Raw genomic sequence first — 6,205 nt, 5'->3', positions numbered from 1 at the left:
TCGTCGGAGAAAGAGAGGGCGAATAGCTCGTCGGAGAAGGAGTATAGGGTAAAGTTGTTGTTTGAGGGAACCAGCAATCGAGTAAATTAATTTTATAAAAAATCTTTTGGGGGGAACACTTGGCGGGCCCAAAAAATATGGGGGTAGGATATAAAATAATAGTAAAAGGTAGTACGAGTAACTTTTAGTGGCTATACTTTTTAATTGACACTAAAAATGTATTTATTCCCCGCAAATATTCAATTGCCACTAACTTCTGCCTTCTATGAATAATTTACCGGCAATTAGTGAATTGCCGCTAAATAATTGCCACTAGAAGTCTTTTTTGTAGTAGTGATTGGGCCTTATCAGATTCTTTGTAGGGTAGGCAAGGTTGCCTATGAGTTGGACCTACCATCTGATTTGGAAGCAGTACACCCAGTCTTTCACGTGTCAATGCTTCGTAAATGTATTGGTTCTTCTAGAGTATTCCCCGTGGATGATGTCCAGGTAACGGAGGAATTATCTTATAAGGAGAACCCTATAGCTATACTTGATCATCAGGTGAGAAAGTTGCGTACTAAGGATGTGGCTTCCGTTAAGGTATTGTAGCGAAATAATAACAGGGAAGAGATGACCTGGGAAGCCGAAGACGAGGTGAATAATAAGTACCCTTACTTGTTCCTACGCCTGCAGGTAATTTAAATTCCTCGCTTGACTATATTGATTGGTAGATGAGACTACATGTTATAGCAATGAAGGAGACTCCCCCGAAATTTTTACAAGACCTTATGGAACTGGTTTAACATTCGAGGACGAATGTTCTAAAGGGGGGAAGGATGTTATATCCCATATTTTTATACGACGGATTATTCGTAAGCTAATCGGCATAAGTCCAAGGACAAGATTATTTATGGATATGAGACAAGGACTTTTAATCCCCGATTTTTTTACTAATGCACGAATTGCTTATAAATTTTAATTGGTATAGAAATGTTAATGGAGATTAGGGATTAATTAACCATGATTAGATTATTAAGTGGGGATTTAGGATTAACTAGCCTAATCAGATTATTAAGTGGGCCCCACTAAAATACATGGACAATTATGATTGGCTCGGACATTAGTGGGACACATGTCATGTGGTGGACATGTGTCAACCACATGGCAAGATATCAAGCATTAAATTGATGACTAAGTTCATTCACAATTCAGCCACAAAGTTGAAGAATAGAGAGAGAGGCTCTCATCTTCACCAATTGAATTAGAGAGAGAGAGAGCACCACGGCCATGGCAGCTCCAAGCTCATGGCCATGGCATTTACCACCAATCTCAAATGAAAAAGGAAGAGCTCATGGCCATGGCAGCTCACGGCCATGGCTGCTCTTGAAGAGAGCTATGATTTTGTGATCCAAAAATTTATTTTCTAAGGTATTTCAACTAATTGAAGGTGGTTAACAACATGGAATTGATCATTGGAGGCAGCAAGGATGTTTATAATTGAATTCACTAATTTCAGCAAATTAAGGAGCCAAGTTGTTAAGGTAAGATTTAATCCTTTTTCTACATGTTTTAGGGGTGGTTTGGACGTGTTGTGAATATATAAATGTGAATTGGATGTATGAAATTATGTATGTTGATGTTGGAAAGTTGTTCAAGTCACGTTTTGTTGAAATTTCGTTTTAGGTGAAAATGGTGAACTGATTTTACTTAGTATTTTGATTGTTGTTGTTATGGATTTTATGATAAGAGTGAAGGAATTAAATGGTTAAAGTTGAAGTTGAATTGGTTTTGTGGGCTGTTGTAAGGATTATTGTGATATTGATGTAGCTTTCATGCCTATGGATAAGTGAGGTAGTTGTCGTGTGGTTGCTGTTATATTTCACTAAATTAGATGAAAAGATTGTACGAAATGATGTGTAAGAATCATGTGTGGTTTACTTGGTGTGTTGTAAGTATTCACAAGATTTTCGAGCATCGTTTATGTTGTTAGTTAGGGGCTGTTTTGATAGGTCGTTGTTGTTCTTGTTGAGCTTGGAAGATTAAGTGTGACTAAAGTTATACATGATGTTATTATATTGGTTGGGATATTAGAAGATCGTTTCGATGAAAATGTTAAGACTATGGGTCATTTAGGGATAATTTGAATATGTAGTAGTCGTATGTGGATTGTTATCGAATGTTGTGAATGTGGGCTGTTTGGAATGTTGTGCGGGCTGTCCGGAGTGTTCTCGAGTCTTGCCTTGAATAGTCTCGGATTAGTACTTGAACGTATGGTTATTGATGTTGGCTTGGTTGTTATGTAGTTGGTTTGAATATAAAGGATATGTATATGTATATGTTATCCAGGGGTACGGCGGGGCCCTGTCCCGTCATATGTTACTGCTGATACTCTTAGAGGTCTGTAGACATATGTGTGGGTTGTATATAGATGTTGTTCAGCTGTGTTAGTATGACTTATGTTTGGGACGTTCCCCTTTCGTAGTGGCAGCCTTGTCGGCTTGCGTATATATAGTTGGGGCGTTCCCACGCGTTATGACAGCCTTGTCGGCTTGTGTATTGTTTATCTGTTGATGGTTATAACTCCTTAGGAGACAGGTTGCCTTAATATATATGTGTGACAGTTCTGAGATGACGTTCCGTTTCTCCTTATAAATTCCCTATTATGTTTAGTTCGGATTGATTATAGCTAACAGGTGTATACGAGTGTCCAGCTCGGGCACTAGTCACGGCCTACGGGGTTGGGTCGTGACAGAAAGAAGGGAAGGAAGGGAAGCAAGGATGATCATGCCATAGAGCATGTACAGATTAAGAGGAGGAAGGGGGATGGAGATGATGGTGGTAGTGGTGGGGTTAGCCTTAGGCCTAGCCGAACTCTAAAGGCTCCCACTTGTGGGACCTGAGATTGTGAATGTTGTAAATAAAGTGTGCATTTTATGTTATTATTTTCTTGATGATAATTAGTTATCTTAATAAAAACTCGTGTGACGTATGGAAAAAAACATGATTTTAATAGGTTAAAAAAAAATAAAAAAATAAAAACTCTTTCACGCACAGATTCTGTGCGTGAAAGTGGAAAACACCTTTCATGCACAAAAACTGTGCGTGAAATGTGTTTTCTTCTCTCACGCACTAATTTCGTGCGTGAAAAGGTCTCCTCGACCTGTACACATGACAATTTCAGGAATCTATGACACATAAAGGCTTGATTTGACAATACATTGCAGCATTATTTGACCGTTTTAAATACGACTTGTATTGCGCACCATTTTAATGCGAAATATAAGTGTTGATTTGACAACACACCAGGCATGACAATTTTAGGAATCTATGACACATAAAGGCTTGATTTGACAATACACTGCAAAGATTATTTGACCGTTTTAATACGATTTGTATTGCGCACCATTTTAATGCGAAATATAAGTGTTGATTTGACAACACACCATGCATGATAATTTCAGGAATCTATGACACATAAAGGCTTGATTTGACAATATATTGCTGCATTTTTTGACTGTTTTAATACGACTTGTATTGCGCACCATTTTAATGCGCAATGTAAGTGTTGATTTGACAACACACCACGCATGACAATTTCAGAAATCTATTTAACTTGAAGGCTTGATGAGTGAAAAACTCATCAATTTCATGAGTCTAATTAAGTCTTACAAGTCATTCAAAAAGAAATCAAACTTCATAGAAAAAATGTCTCAAAATGCTTCAACTGTTAGGGTTTCACTATTTTGGGAGGGAGATATCATCAAGGACAATTACTCCGTTCGTTATAGTATCAAATCAAAAGCCCATGTTAAATTTCCAACAACTTTAAATTATGAAACACTAGTCAGTTACATGCACAAAAGAATGAAAACTACACCATCGAGTTTGGAATCTCACTAATGCGATATCCACAAACAATATCAAACGATGTAGTGCGTTATGGCATGCACAATATCAACGATGATGAATCTTTGAGTGATTATTTGGGATCGTCGGAAGAATATCGTGATTTAGTATCCATTAATGTTCTTGAGATGTATGTTGAAAAGATACCTCGAGAAGAAGTCCCTCAAGTCCAGCCTATTCATGGTAACACTTATGGGGACTTTAGTTCTTATGGAGACATTTTGAGTGGTCAAATGCCGCTGGAAAATCTAAGCCAGCAATTTAATCAAGCTTACAATGAAAATTGGTAAATATGGATTTTTCATATTATTTTTATGTGTAGTAGCACGTGTTTGTTGTATGAATTGGTAAATAACCAATTTTCAAATCTTTATAGGAACTATTCTCAAAACTCACCAAAAGAGTACCAAATATGGATGTTGGTCAATCCTCTCAGTTCGGTGGAGTTGATCATTCTCCACACCATGACAATGCTTATGAACAACAGTAAGTTCATCACCTTGATATTAAATTTTATATATATATGATGTTGGTATTTGAAATATGTTACTTTTCGTGTAGAAGGATGAATGCACTTGATAATGAAGATTTTCCAAGTTATTATGAGTCATCATCAAGTGATGACGATGAAATAGCTAATAATGCAAAGGTAACCGATGATAAAGATGATGATGATGTTCAAGTTGGTATGACCAACAATATTCCTCAAAGCCAAAACCAACAAGAACCAATGCACCACCACGTACCACCACCGATGGCTGAAAACCCAACTTCTGAAAGCCCAATTCAGTGGCATTCTAACAATATCCCTTATCTTGACAACTGCAAGGTCGTGATGATGCATTTGTCTTCACAAAAGAAGATGATGATAGTCGCCTAAAAACCCGGATTGAACCAAAGGATCTCAACGAGATCGATGCTACCTTGCAAAGGGAATGTTGTTCGCATCCAAAAAAGGCGTTGCAGAACGGGTCAAAATTTATTGTTTTAAGGACATGAGGGAGTTTAAGGTTGATCGTCAAACACAAAGATATGGAGGCTAGTTTGTAGACGACGGTATCAAGGCTGTGAGTGGTTGCTTCGGGGAATTGCTAAGCCTGACGGTATATGGGCTATCACAAAATTCCGCAAAAGACACACTTGTGATATGGAAGAAAATCGAGCAGATCATTATAATTTAGATACAAACATGATTGCTCAAGTGTTACTTAAAGACGTTGCCGAAACGCCAAGGTAACTTATCCTACCTAGTGCATTATATGTCTTATATCAATTGAAAGATCATTACTAAATATTGTTTATTTAAACTTGTGCAGGTTCCCCATCAAATATTGTATTCGAAACGTTCAAACTGTATATGGGAAAACTATAAGCAATAGAAAGGGATTTCTCGGGCGTAGACGCGCTTTTGAGATGGTCTTTGGAAATTGGCATACTTCTTTTCAATCGTTGCCAAGGCATATGGCGGCTCTACAACATTTTAATCATGGTACTATTGTAGAGTGGCGGCTTATAGAGGGGAAAATCTTCAACTTTGTATTTTGGACATTCAAACTTTGCATTGATGGTTTTGCTCACTGCCGACCAGTGATATCCATAGATGGTACGCATGTATATGGTGCCTACGACATCAAGCTCCTAATTGCAATAGGAACGGATGCCAATGGGTCAATATTCCCTCTTGCTTTCGCAATTGCCGCTAACGAGAGCAATGACACATGGGGGATCTTTTCGACCCATTTGAAAATTCATGTTATTAAGGATCGTACCGTATGCGCTTTGTCGATCGTCATAAAGGCATATTGCACAATATGGATAATTTACGGGGTAAGCGACCTCCCTTTGTTTACCATCGCTATTGCTTAAGGCACTTGAAGGTAAATTTGCAATCAAAGTTTCACAATGGCACTCTAAACAAATTGATGTGGGGGGGGGCAATGCGATGGAGCATCAACAACGAAAATGAGTCAAAAATGGATCGATCGGGGCGGTGAGTGAACCCGCATACGTTTGGTTGATGAAGCTCGAAGTTGAAAAATGGACGCTTCATGCGACGGAGGCAAAAGATGGGACATGCTCACAACAAACAAATTTCGGTAGTCTTTCAATGGCTTGCTGAAATTTGCTCGAGGACCACCTGTCACCGCAATGGTGAGAATGACTTTCAAGCAGGTTGTGGAGCGATTTGTGGTTAGGACAAGGCAGGCCAGAGCGATATTAGCCGAAGGCGGGACATGGATGCCAAAGCCCTTCAAAAATATGGAGCATTATAGACAAAAATGTGAGCATCACCAAATGACCGAGTATGACCCAATTC

Source organism: Lycium ferocissimum, chromosome 2 (assembly GCF_029784015.1).
Source record: "Lycium ferocissimum isolate CSIRO_LF1 chromosome 2, AGI_CSIRO_Lferr_CH_V1, whole genome shotgun sequence".
Lineage (NCBI taxonomy): Eukaryota > Viridiplantae > Streptophyta > Magnoliopsida > Solanales > Solanaceae > Lycium > Lycium ferocissimum.
Note: the sequence above shows the minus strand (reverse complement) of the source record.